Source organism: Bubalus kerabau, chromosome 22, assembly GCF_029407905.1.
Source record: "Bubalus kerabau isolate K-KA32 ecotype Philippines breed swamp buffalo chromosome 22, PCC_UOA_SB_1v2, whole genome shotgun sequence".
Lineage (NCBI taxonomy): Eukaryota > Metazoa > Chordata > Mammalia > Artiodactyla > Bovidae > Bubalus > Bubalus kerabau.
The window spans coordinates 40951085-40965479 of record NC_073645.1 but is presented as its reverse complement, the minus strand read 5'-3'; the positions used below and the strand labels follow the sequence as shown (position 1 = coordinate 40965479).

At 41.8% G+C, this 14395-nt stretch overlaps 1 long non-coding RNA gene across 1 annotated transcript; it reads left to right on the top strand.

Annotated features, from left to right (window-relative positions):
* Positions 1–7737: 7737 nt before the first annotated feature.
* Positions 7738–13849, top strand: LOC129637042 (uncharacterized). The gene is made up of 3 exons (XR_008707315.1): positions 7738–7862; positions 8892–8965; positions 13630–13849. It is a non-coding gene; the product is annotated as an uncharacterized LOC129637042 (long non-coding RNA).
* The last annotated feature ends 546 nt before the right edge of the window (positions 13850–14395 follow it).

Here is a 14395-nt window from a genome sequence, read left to right as displayed (position 1 = left end):
TTTTTTTATCTCTTTATTTCCTTTTAATTGAAAAAAAAATTCTTGTCACTTTGCCTTTACCTTGTAAGGCATTATATGCTGTCTACTCATTTATTTCCTATAACTTTGTCTTTATTTATGAAATAATTTATTATTTTACTTCTAAATTTTCCCTAAATTTAAGACATTTAAATCCTAAATTTACTGCTAAATTTTTCTAAATAATCTCATGTCTGAGTTTGAAAAATTCTGACTTAGGATTTCCCTTCATATTTTCTGTACTTTTATGTCATCTTTGTTATTTCTTTTAGCTCATTTTGAGATATTGCTTGCATTTCTTATGTATTTTGTGGGCATATCTTTCTGACATGCTATTATTCTCTTTTTAAAAAATGATAAGTTCATCTAGGATTCAACTGCAATCATATTTTGTTGGTTTTGTTAGTCACTCAGTTGTGTCCAACTCTTTGTGACCCTAGGGACTGTAGCCCATCAGGCTCCTCTGTCCTTGGAATTCTCCAGGCAAGAATACTGGAGTGGATTGCCATTGGCTCCTCCTGGGGATCTTCCCAACCCAGGGATTGAACCCCAGTCTCCTGCATTGCGGGCAAATGCTTTACCCACTAAGCTGCTAGGGAAGCCCTATTTTGTTTGTTATTATCATATAAATTGAGATTTCTTTTACTTTTAGGCAAGGAGGAGTTAGAACTTTTTTTCCAAACTCTAGATCTCTCTTTTGCCTTTTTCTCTACAGAGTGATACAAAATATAGCTTATACTCTGGAGAACTGCCTCCTTCATTACCTGCCCACAGTTTTATCTGGATCTGACTGTTTCCTTTGCTGTCCCTGCCCTACTCTGCGTTATACTCCCAGAGAGGAGATTTGTCCTGGAAGGAAACTTTGGTTTGTTTCTTTGAGAGTTCATAGGGCCCACACTACTGCTGTCCCTTAAGATAGGGATTCCTGGGCTTCCCTGGTGACTCAGGGGAAAGAATCCACCTGCCAATACAGGGGACATGAGTTGAATCCCTGGTCTGGGAAGATCCACATGCTTCTGGGACACCTAAGCCTGTGTTCCACAATTACTGAGCCCATGCTCTGAAACTGCTGAAGCTTGGGTACTTATAGCCCATGCTCTACAAGAGAAACCACTGCAATGAGAAGCCTGTGCACCTCACCTAGAAAGTAGCCCCTGCTTGCTGCAACTGGAGAAAGCCCGCCTGCAGCAACAAAGATCCAGCACAGTCATAACTAACTAGCTAAGTAAATAAATCTTTTAAAAAAATCTCTTTCAAAAAAAAAGACAAGGGTCCCCAACATCTGAGATCCAACATCTGATGACTGGAGGAAGAGCTGATGTAAAAATAATAGATAAGTGCACAATAAATGTAATGCCATTGAATCATCCCCAAACCATCCCCACCTCCTGCCCCAGTTCATGGAAAAACTGTCTTCCATGAAACCAGTCCCTGTGCCAAAAAAGCTGGGTACTGCCGCCTTAAGATATTTTCAGAAGGCTTTGCACTCACCTGAAAATTGGATTGCGCAAAGATCTCTCGGTTTCAGTGTTGTTTTCAGATTGTCCTGCCGTGCTTCTAGTATGGACTCATTAGGGATTTGGGGTGGGAGTTCTCCTGTTTTCTAGTTCATTCAATCTCCCCTAGCTTCCTTTTGCTTCCTCCTTCAGTTGATAAATCCATAACTCTTGCAGCTCTTAAGCATTCGATTGCTTTTTGGAGTCAGTGGGGCTCCCCACCACTTAGTTTTTGTGGTGGATATTATTCACGGGTTTTGCTTTCGCTGCCCTAGTTGCTCTGACTATAATTGTGGGAGGGTTGTAGAGATTATAAATGGACACTTCCACACTGCATACTCCAATACAATTCCTAATAGCATTCCCTTTACTCTCAGAAGTGAAGTTTGAACAATAAATTACATGGTTACCCTACTTATCCTCAATCAGAAATCCAAATGACTCTGAAAACTGAAAGATTTTCCAACTCATTTGGGGCAAATTCAAATCTGACCTGAATTTATTTGATAGCAAAAGCTGACCTGGTCTGACTTAGAGCGGTTTATAACTTTTATATGTTCCATGTATTATGAATATCAGTACTTTATTTTTTTGCAGAAGTATTCATGTTTTTAATGTTATAATATGGCCTAGGACCCAGTGATGATGTTATGTAACATACAGCGTATGAGCCACATTACCACTTTAAACTATGAAAAGTTGTAAAATCTGAAACATCTTTGGACCTATAAATTTCAGACAAGGAATTATAGACCTGTAAGGGGCTTTTGCCCTCATTGCCATTAAAAGTTGCAGTAGGGTGGGGCTTCCCTGGTGGCTCAGTGGTAAAGAATCCACCTGCCGCTGTAGGAAACACGGGTTCGATCCCTGGTCCGGGAAGATCCCACGTGCCGCTGAGCAACTAAGACCATGCACCGCAACTATTGAGCCTGTGCTCTAGAGCCTGGGAGCCCCAACCATTGAGTCCATGTACTACAACCTCTGAAGCCCAGGCACCCTAGAGCCTGAAACACCCTAGCACCCTAGCACCCGAAACAAGAGAAGCAATTAGAGAATAGGCCCCACTCTCAGCAACTAGAGAAAGGTCTTTGCAGTAATGAAAACCCAGCACTGCTGCTGCTGCTAAGTCGCTTCAGTCATGGCCAACTCTGTGCAACCCCATAGACGGCTGCCCACCAGGCTCCTCTGTCCCTGGGATTCTCCAGGCAAGAACACTGGAGTGGGTTGCCATCTCCTTTTCCAATGCATGCATGCTAAGTTGCTTCAGTCTTGTCTGACTCTGTGCGACCCTATGGACAGCAGCCCACAAGGCTCCTCTGTCCACAGGATTCTCCAAGCAAGAATACTGGAGTGGGTTACCATTTCCTTCTCCAAGACCCAACACAGCTGTAAGTAAATAAATAATTACAGTAGGCTGAATTTCTGTCCCAAGTCAACTGCAGGTTTTCTTCCCCCTGGTGTTAGGCATGATTGACCAAATCGTAGGTGATTGATTTAATCTTCAGCCCCTCTCTTCTCCCAGGAGGTTTTGGGGGTCAGATTGAAGGTTCTAGTCCTCTAATCACTTGGTTGCTTCCCCAGGCAACCAGCGCCTGGTCCTTAGATACTACCCAAAAGTTACCTCATTAGCATAATAAAAGACACTTTGTGGATCTCCTCAGAAAATTCCAAAGGTTTTTAAGAGCTCTGTGCAGAAATGGGGACAAAGACCAAATATTTATTTCTTTTTATAACACCGAAGGCAGGGTGGAATCGGGATGTCTGGGGAAGGCATTGCTGAAATTCAAGGAGAGGAAGCTGGTCCTGGCAGATGGCTTGGAGGTGGGTTTTTTGCTCGGGACCATGTGTGTTCTTCCAAAAGAATACACCACATACTCTTCTGGAAGTTTTAAGTGTGCTATTTTTATGATAATTACGTGTTGCTGGTTTATAGGCGTCCCATGTTTGATGTAGTGATTTATGAAACAAGGACACCATTTCACACTTCTCATCCTAGGGTTTTGAAGAGGATGACACATTTTCTCCTCTGAGGAAGCCAATTAATTAACCCGATTTCACCCTTCCCACAAAGGAGGGTGTTGCACACCCATTTCAGAGTTATTAAACTGAGGCCAGGCTGCACCTTTAGCTCTCTCAATTCTTCCCTGTGCAATAAGGGAACAGAATTTCGATTTCAGAATATCCTCCTCCATACCTTTTTGAACCTTTGGAGCTTACGTGTGGGTAGAAATGAGAATTATTCTGGAATAATTCTAGAATCTTCACGATGAAGAAAGGGGCAGGAATTCTAAATAGATCATTGAGCCCCCTTCCCAGCTGTATTTGAAATGAAGATGAGTTCTCAAACATGAGCAAATTCAGCTCTGGGCTTGGAGAGAAAAGGCAGAAAAGAGGAGGGCGGGCAGGAGGGTGTTCCTGGGGAAATTGAGTCATGTATGTGTCCTCCTGTCTCTGCAGTTTGAGATCCCCCTCTTCTTGCGAGCATCTGCCGGGGGAGACTGTGTCCTCAAGGAATCCTAGACCCATCTTCCAGTCTCTTGCTTCTCTGAGGCTAAGTCTTGGGTTAAAAGATTTGCATTATGCGTTTCATGGTGCGAGTGGTAAAGAACCCACCTTCCAATGCAGGAGATGTAAGAGACTTGGGTTCGATCCCTGGGTTGAGAAGATCCCCTGGAGGAGGGCATGGCAACTCACTCCAGTATTCTTGCCTGGGGAATCTCATGGACAGAGGGGCCTGGCGGGCTATGGTCCATTGGGTCGCAAAGGGTCGTACACGACTGAAGCGACTCAGCATGCAAGGCAAGCCAACTACTTCATCTGATGTTCAACTGAAGTGAAGGCAATTTCTTCCAGGCCTGGGGGAGAAATGCCTCTACTAAATGGGCTGATGAGCCCCAGTTCCTTCAGTGGAGGTGTGATACAGCACTGTGCTGATGGGGGACTTCATGCGTCTTCAAGAATTTTAGGATTTTACATTATTTCCATGGTCCACATTGACCATAGGTCCTAACCTCTGTGTGGCCATCTCCTTCCTACTTCTCTGCTGTGGGTTCTGAGTCAGGACCCTTCCGAGTGGATCTGAGAAAGCACTGGGCACTCTAAGATGGAACGACCCATTGTATGTGATGGCCACTGATTGTACTTGTTTGCCAAGAGGCAGTCAAGTTGACCTTGGCATTTTCTTCCAAAATCATGTTCATGTGTAGTTTTGAGGGCTGAGGCACCTCTAGGAACTGAAGAACTTGAGGGTAGTCAAAAGTTCTTTGGATTCAGGGCACACTGAATCATCTTTCCTTACTGAGTGTGAGGAACTGTTTCTCCTGTCTTTCTTGGTGGAGGAGGAAACAAAACAGTCCCAGCCACATATGCGTGCGTGTCTTTTCTGATTGGTCTTGGTTTCAGCAACAGGCCAGCTGGCTGTTTAGGAAAAAAATCAAGAGCTCAGTGCACGTTGCCTGCATTGGTCTGAATTCTCCTGCTCTGCCAAGGACTTAGAAGGGGCAGCATCTGCATCCACGGCTGTCATGGGCTTTCAGGCTCTTGGATAACAAGATAAAGGGCAAAAAGCTGAATTTTCTCGTGCCAAGAGAAGGAAGAGTATTGGAGCCAAGAAGATCAAACCAATGCTGCCGAGAGTGGCTAAATGGTACCCATTAACCTCTGTCAGTGCTAGAGTCCAGCAATGGGAATTTTGCCAGAAATCAGCCCCGAGTGAAACAAAGTTTGGCTGGCTCCATATTACCATAGCATGGAGGCATGGGGATTTCCAGTAAAAGCAGCTAAGTTGTTCCATTCCCCAGTCTGCAAGGAGGAACCCAGGGCTGGAACCAAGCATTTTGTGAACTGATGGGATGCAGGTCCAGGCCTTGTCCTGTGGAAGAAGTGGACAAAGGCAGTTCTTCCTTGCTGTGGTCACACTCCTGGCAGACAGCCGCTTCACATGGAGAGCGTGCATATCATCACGGGCCAGGCGTTGGCCCACATTAAATATCTGTATTCTGAGAACTGCTTCCATGTTTCCTGTTCCTGGCATCCAGGGGACCTGACATTTTCTACCGCCTCTCAGATTCCTTGGCTCTGCTCCTCAATGTGGCGAGGAGTAAAAACTCCTCGCCACGTGTTAAATGATTTCATGCACTTTGCTCCAGAGAAGATTGGAGGCACTGATCACCTGAGGACATCACTGGAAAACCTGCAAGCAAATATCTAAAAGCCAGAGATTTCTCCTCCTCTTTCTTTGATAGGTTAGCATCCTGGCTTCATTTCTTAGCAAAAACCACCTTTCCCTCAACTAATGATACTGGATAAATGAATTTAGGTGTTTACTACAGTCACCTAAATGAGTCAAAACTCTGCCCTGAGTTTTATGGAACAGTTATTAACAAAAGTCATTTATTTCAGGCAGAGAAACCTCACATTTGGCCAAGAGCCTGAAAAAGCATCTCTGCAGAGCAGCGCCCTCCTCTCATTTGAACAACTTTCATTTCGGTTGTTGCTGATCAGAGTTGCTCCTTCTGATCTCTTCTGGATCTTGTATTAATTGGGTTTCTCTTTTTCCAATCTTTCAAGCTTTTCTAGTCGCTAACATTCAGGAAAAATGGATAACTTATAGCAAGAGATAATTTTGTTTCTATTAAATGGAGCAGGTCAGCAGAATTCTAGGCTTGGATGAAGAATCTCATTCAATCCTGTCTCTGGGACAGGAAAGTAGACTAGGAGCTTATTTGTAGAAAGTCTTTATTAAAGGAAATCCCATAAGTCATTTTGGAGCAAATGTATTCTAGAACAGTGATTTAAAATGACAGGTTATAACTAAAAGTAGTTCATTACCAGTATTTTTTAAAAGTAAGTGAAACAGAATGGATCAGAGCATATCACACATAGGAAGGGTAGGGATCATTTTTCAAAATTTTGTTTCACTTGCTTGGGTATAACTGACTGGGTTACAATGGAAAAAATATTGCATCCAATGGTTTATAGTCAAGAAATTTTGAAAGCCACTGTTGGGTATACGAATCCTTCGGTTCCATCTAGTTCTGCTGCTGCCTCTATGACCTTGGGCAAGACATTGCTCTCTGATGGGCCTCAGATTCTCATGTGAAAAATGGTAATTGTCTGTAAGTGTCCTCAGTTCTGAAATCCAATGATTAAGTGAAATTCTCAAAGGAATCCATTTCAGCATTCAATAATTATGCATTTAAAAAAAATCCTCCTGCACAGTCAACCTCTATCTTCCATATTTTGGAAAGGCATGACTTACCAAGTTGCTCCGAAGAGCACAGACCACAGCGAGGAACACAGCCCATGAGGATGGAAGCTACTTCAATAGACTGGCTTGGCTCTGGGACAGTCTCTTTGAGTTTCCTATAGATGTTTTATACCAGATTTCTCTAGTTACAGTACAATGATATTTCAGCTACATTTGAAAATACATACAAATCCTCTTTTGGATGGTGGAGATGGGTGGGTGGGGAAGGACAACTAATTGCTCAGGAAATGCTGAACTTGGTTAATTTGGAAACCACTCCCAGCTAACATTGAGCCTTGGGCCACTCACAGTTCCTGCTTTGTATTATGACTAATGGGATGTCAAAGAAGCCTTGATCTAATAAGAGCAACCAAGGAGACCGAGTAAGCCGGGCCTGGGAGGGGGTATTGGCAGGGTGCAGCAGTGATTGAGAGCTTTTTATTTCTGGGCTGAGGTTCTTTCAAAAGAGTCTTTTAAATTATTGATCCCATCATTCATAAGTTCGTAACAGCCTAATTTGGAAGGCAACTCACACTATGACTTGGATCTCGTTATGCTTGTTGAGAATCAATCCTCCAAATTAATATTCCCCTAAATTCACATAGAGAAAAACCAAGGCATCTCAGGCACAACCAGAAGTCAGCTGTGTTGTGGGAGTTAAAACATACAACTTTAGGAAGGGGCTCTTCTATAGAGCTGGTATAAGTGTCCCAGGAATGAATGTGTCCTTCAGATTCTTAAATCCTGGATCTGAATCTTACTTGTTTGCAGTAAGGAAGCGGCATAGAATCGTTGCCGTCATCTGAGTTCATTGTACTTAATTCCTTCAGTGAATTTTGTAGCTTCAGCAAAACATCAGAAGCAGAGGGAAGTCTGCAGATTATTTCATTCGAGGTCCTTATTTTCAGGAGAGGAAAACGAGCCACTCCCTTCTAGCTAGCCTTTCTGTATGAGATGACATTCAGTGCTTTTGTCTCTTTGCATACATTTTAAGGCAATATTATTTTGCTTTTGAGGGTTGACTATCAGCAACCAGTTGGCTAATTGTGGATGAAGTTTTGCTTCACATGGACTTTCCTGATACTGAATTTCGGTAATTGGTAAGTACATTGCCTCTCAACTACCCTACAAAAATCTAACATCCTCAATTCACGACCCAGTCCTTTTAGAACTCAAAGCCAGAGACGCCTTGACGTGTACAAGAAAAGTTGGGGAGGCTTTTGTTAGCTTTGATTTTGACTCCATTCTCATAAATTATGCAAAATGTGTCACTTATATGAACAGCCCAGAAGAGCAGTTGCCAGTTGTAATATAAAAAATGATACCACGGAAACTGACACCCGGTTGTGGCAGATACCCTGTCAAAAGAATGATTTATAATCTGGAAATACAAGCAGCAAGAGAGGCCCACCAGCCAGGGCTGTATCATCTAAAGCAATCAAATCCCGCAAATATAAAGCAATTTTGTATTACCATTTCCAAGTGCTCCCCACAATAAGGACTCTTGTATGCCCAAGTTTAATATTCAGAGCAGAAACCACAAACTCTAGCAGCCGCTCCTGGTCAAGATAGTTAATAACAGTTCCCAGGCAAAGGCAGGCGGTAATAGCATAGCTCCAAGCAGCTGGGGATTTGCCTTGTATGTCAGCCTCTCTCTCTGAGAACTAGAAAACGATGGTAGGTCAGGCATCCCTTTGCTTTATGTATTGATATAATTTCATCAGAATTTATGATGTGGGAATTATTGCACAGGCAAGAAATGTAATCTAACCTTCATCTCACACAATGCAGGAACGATATTATGTTTTTGAGAAAAATATACTGACTTGTTGAATCAGATTACACACGTGCAATCCTAATGGATTTCAATATTTCCTTGGACGAGTCATTGCTATTTGCATCATATGTATTAAATTGGCTTGTGTAGAAGATGGTTTTACAAATAAAGAAGAATTCTAATGCTGTTTCTCCTTTCATTTTCTCAAGTTCTGGCATGTGAATTCATTACTGGTAAATTTTAAACATCTGTGTGTGTGTAATAGTTTACCCTAATTTCCCTAGCCTATATTTAGATTTTTAATATCCAAATATTACAATAACATATATGATTCTCTTTCATCCTCATGAAGGGTTCCTTGAGCTTCAGTTGTCAGATGCAGAAAATGCTGAGTCTTCAAGGAATATCTCATAAATGATCATCGCAGTGAGTCCAAATGTCCTGTTGTTTGGCCTTTGAAACCATTTGATTATCTCAAGTACTACAGTTTTCTTCCAATGGGAAAGGGAATATAAAATGTGTTTAAGAATGAAGGGTTTTCAAGATCACACTTACCTCACGTAAGAACTAAACATTTCTCAAATCAAAAAATCCTTTCCCTTTATTTTTGAGAAAGAAATAACAACTTAGAAATTTCAGAGTAGTGACCCGGATCTGTATGTCTGCAGAAGAGTCTTTATCTAGTACTTTTTGATATGGCTAAAGACATGACTATTGGATAGCAAGGAGATCAAACCAGTCAATCCTAAAGGAAATCAACCCTGAATATACATTGGAAGGACGATGCTGAAGCTGAAGCTCCCATAGTTTGGCCACCTGATGCGAAGAGCAGACTCATTGAAAAAGACCCTAATGATGAGAAAGATTGAGTGCAGGAGGAGAAGGGGATGACAGAGGATGAGATGGTTGGATGGCATCACCGACTCAATGGACATGAGTTTGAGCAATTTCTGGGAGACAGTGAAGGACAGGGAAGCCTGGTGTTCTGCAGTCCATAGGGTTGTCATGAGTCAGACACAACTGAGCAACTGAACAGTGTATATAAAAGATTATGATTAATCCAGACAACCCAAAACTGCTTTTAATTGCTCTATAATGGTTCTGTTGAATTGCAAATACATTGTAGAGGTAAAATGTATACATTCCAGAACTTAATTTTTGAATATGTGTACCTAACAGAAGGCATATTTTATCCAAATAGAAAAAGAAGTCTCATGTTTTATTAGCTGGCATCTCCAAATAATAATAACAACTCTGAATTTTGTATCTATTGCCACAGACCATACCAAGTGCCTAATGTATATTATCTCTGATCTTTACCTCCCTCCCATTCTGAGGTCACCATTATTACTCTCATCCTTCAAATGAAAAAAGTGTGTTCAGAAAGGTTAGATGCCTTGCTCAAGGACATTTGTGTAGTGAGGGGTAGCGCCGGCATTTGAATCAAGGCATGTCGGATTTCAGAGACTGGATTCTTGTCTGTGCTTCCTGAGGCTGTTCCTTCCAGAAGGCTGGCTGGGTTATGGGCTCCTCTCAACTGTTTTTTGACCACCCCAAAGCTTCCACTTTCTTTTCCCTAATTATCTGCCACTAGTGGCTCAGATGGTAAAGAATTTGCCAGCAATGTGGGAGATCTGGATTCCATCCCTGGGTTGGGAATATCCCTTGGAGAATCCCTTGGACAAAGAAGCCTGGCAGGCTACAGTCCATGGGGTCACAAAGAGTTGGACATGACTAAGTGACTAAGCACAGCACAGAGAAACTCGCAAGTCTTTTATAAGATATAACCAAAAGTCTGCTGAGGTGGCCAGGGTTTAGGAAGCCATTTGTTTCCTTAAGAAAAGCAGAATAGAGTTAGGGAGTTTGGGATGTACGTGTATACACTGCTCTGTTTAAAATGGATAACCAGCAAGGATCTACTGTGTAGCACACAGAACTCTTCTCAGTGACAGGGAACTGGGGGAGAATGGGTGCATGTATATGTATGGCTGTCCCTCCAGTCCTGATGCCTTATTGATAGCTTCTAACTTTCAACCTTTGACTCTTCTCTGAGGATAGATGGACCAGAAGCTCCCCTTACACACACACAATACACACATACGTCTCTCAAGACCTTCTCTGGAGGGCATTGTCCTCGTAGCTCCCACTAGTGTGGGAGAGGGAAACCAATCTCTCCTACGATAATGGACATGGCAGATTTACTCCCACTACGATGATGAAAAATTGTTCATTTATTTATTGCAAACTGTGATGGAGCATATACTATATGCTAGACGCTGTGGGGAAAAATGAATAAGACATGGTGCTCAACTTTGAAAAGCCCACAATGAGTTGCAGAGATGGCTCAAAAGCCAATGATTATAATGCAGTTAGTTAGATGATTACAATGCAGTTAGATTAATGATTATAATGCAGTGCGATCAATGTTAGTAGACAAATGGGCAATGGATCACAGGACCGGAGAAGGAAGGCCCCTGCATTTCCCAGGGACACGAACGCCACTGCCTCATGTGGCTGCTCATCTTCATGTCCTCTGTCCAGATCCACTCTTCCTTATTGACTCTGTTTTCTGCAACTCCCACTGGCCTATCACCTGCCTTGTGGATTCATGGTGTCAGTCTGGCATCTAGTCTGTGAATTCCCCGAAGACAGGCACCCAGTCCTTCATATTTGCGTCTCTCAGCTTCTCTGGCCCAATAAAGATGCTCAAAAATATTTACAGGATAAGACATTGATGTGATTTTAAAAGCAGAGCTTTTAAAAAATAGAGGGAGTGAGAGGATTATGTGGCTTTTATAGGGCTGAAGCACAAGTCAGTTGCTGAGCAACAATTAGAGGTCACAGCGTTGGAATTTATGGTCACTTGTCAAATTGGTAGAGTCAGGCAAAAGTGGTATAAACATAATTCCCAATTCCATCTGAAGTAGAACATCTTGGGACCTTTTCCTTCTAGTTACCCCCAAACAGACCTGACGCACTGCAGTTAAGCATTCCTGCACCATGCTTGTATAAATAATGGCAACATGGAAAGCCTTCTTCTCTGCTGCAATGTGTCATCACACACCTTTTAGGGTCCCTGTTTGGGATTTTTTTTGTTGTTGTTGGCCAAGGCCTCTGCACGCTTTATGTATTTGGAGAATCCCTTCTGCCTTTTTGACTGCTTTGTGGGTCTGTTTTTACTTAAGAGCATGCAGGAATGGAAATGTAGCTGCTAAATTAATCTGGTCTTGGTGAAATACGTCTGCTTTGCTAGTGAGATGGCTGAAATTTACATTTTCGTCACTTTTCAGAGCAGGCAGGCCTTTAACTCCTCTTTGCAAGATCTTTCCAAAACACATGTCAAGAGACCCACCTCCTCCAATAATGATGTCAGTGATGTTGGGGCAACGGGAAAGGAAGAATTAACTCTATTATTATAGTTTACTTTTAACAATCAAGTAGGAAAGAGGGGTCAATGGTGGACTTGCAACCCTGGTTGCCTCACTCTCCTGCAGCTCAAGCCCTAAGTAGATTGTCATATTGCATTGTGTTGCCTGGGTGACGGGGTACTTACACAGAGAGAGCTGATGAAAAGGATAAGAGAGGTTCTTTGGGCGAAATGTGTTCTCCTTACTTGTACTCAAAACCAATTCTTGATTGTCATTCCTGCCCAAGAGAAGTGATAGCTGTGAGTCAGCATTTTGAATTTGCTCAGTATCAAGTGGGTTGCATGACAGGATGATCCGTGTATTCAGTGCGTGCTGCAGCACATCTGATTTGAATGAAGTCAGTTAGAATGTATCTCATGGCCAACTTTTTTTTTTCTGGTCTATTCCACTGTTAATCTAATCTAGGTCATATGGCTACAGACACAGTTCATTGAAAAGCTACCTAACTGTTCTGTGGCCGCCTGTCACTCCTCCTTATCCATCCTATACTTTAACTCCTGAAAGAAAGTGAAAGTATTAGTCACTCAGCAGTGTTCAGCTTTTTGCAACCACATGGACTGTAGCCCACCAGGCTCCTCTGTCCTTAGCATTCTCCAGGCAACAGAACTGGAGGGGGTTGCCATTCCCTTCTCTAGGGGATCTTCCCGACCCAGGGACCGAACCTAGGTCTTCCTCACTGCAGGCAGATTCTTTACCACCTGAGCCACCAGGGAAGCCCACTTTGACTCCTAGCCAGCCCTTTAAACATTTCTCCTTTACACGGTCACGTTTGGAAAGATGGTAGAATAAGATAACAGGAATGTGCTCTTTTAAGTTCCATCACTGAATCTCTAACATTATCTGAAATATAGGCCATTTTCAGAAATTTCAGCAAAGGTTCAGTTCAGTTCAGTCGCTCAGTCGTGTCCGACTCTTTGCGACCCCATGAATCACAGCACTCCAGGCCTCCCTGTCCATCACCAACTCCTGGAGTTCACTCAAACTCATGTCCATTGAGTTGGTGAAGTTTAGTGGGTGAAATTTAAGAACACATTAGTAAACAGGTTTAAAAGTAGCTTTGAAAACATTTGAAACCTGAAAGAAGACTACATCTGAAATGGATGTTCATCAAAAGAACCAAAATATTTATGAGAATGGCTGCAATTTATATTCAAAGAGATAACAGAAGATGCAGAGTTATTAAACAGGCACAGTCTGATATGGGAAGAAAGAGAAACAAGGAAGGAAGGGGCTAAGGAGAGAGAAAAGAAGAAGGAAAAGAAAGCAACCGAAAAAAAAAAAAAAGAAAGCAGAACACTGGCTTATCCCTGGAAGTCATAAAAATCAGAATGAAAAGACTAAAATTAGATTAATTTAGAAGATAAACATATGTCATATAAGCTGAATATATAATACAGAAATTCCCCGGTACTTCCACGGCAGGGGACACAGGCTTGATCGCTGGTCAGGGAACTAAGATCCCCCATGCTGCATGGAACAGCCAGAAAAAAAAAAAAGAAAAGGCAAATGAAATTTTAAGAAATAGTATAATAAGAGGTATGAATGACTTACATAAAGAAATCTTTATTGGGAAATACAAAAAGTTAAATGATCTAGAAAGGTTATAATAGATGAGACATACAATAGTTTTAATTTGTCCTAAAATTGCATATGTCTTCCCAGGTGGCCTTAGTGGTAAAGAACCTGCATGCCAGTGCAGGAGACATAAGAGATGTGGGTTCTATCACTGGCGTCCAGAAGATCTCCTGGAGAAGGAAACGGCAACCCACTCTAGTATTCTTGCCTGGAGAATCCCGTGGACAGAGGAGCCTGGCGGACTACAGTTCATATGGTCACAATGAGTTGAACACTACTGAAGTGACTTAGGAATGTGAAAACTGCATTTCCCAGCCCCCCTCCCTTTTAAAGATACATATAGTCTAAAGCAATCTCACTTGAAATTCCAGGTTATGTCAGAAAAAAAACAAAGAGTTTACAATTTTATTTGGAAAAAATAAACTAAAAATATTATCAAAAAATAAAGTTTACAAGTGTGACTCCCAAAAATGTTGTTTAAGAAAAAGCCGGTCCTATCAAACATAAAGCCACATTATAAAACAACAGTAGTAAAAAAGGAGAGTAGAAATCTGACAAATAAAATGGCTCAGTGGAATAGAATAGAATCCCATAAATTAAATAGAAAAATGTAGTGTGTAATAAAGTATCACAAGGAAGAAGGAAATGAAGAAGTATTTCATATATATTGAGAGTGAGAAAAATTGCTTTATTCCCTCCTTAATATAGAGCAAAAATAATCTTCATAAGGGAAAAAGATTAAACTGAAAAATCAAATCAATGAAAATTGACCCAAAATAAAATAGGATCTCAGATATTTGGAAGGGTGAGAACTTTCTAAAGATTGAAGCAACTGAAGAATACAAAATAATAG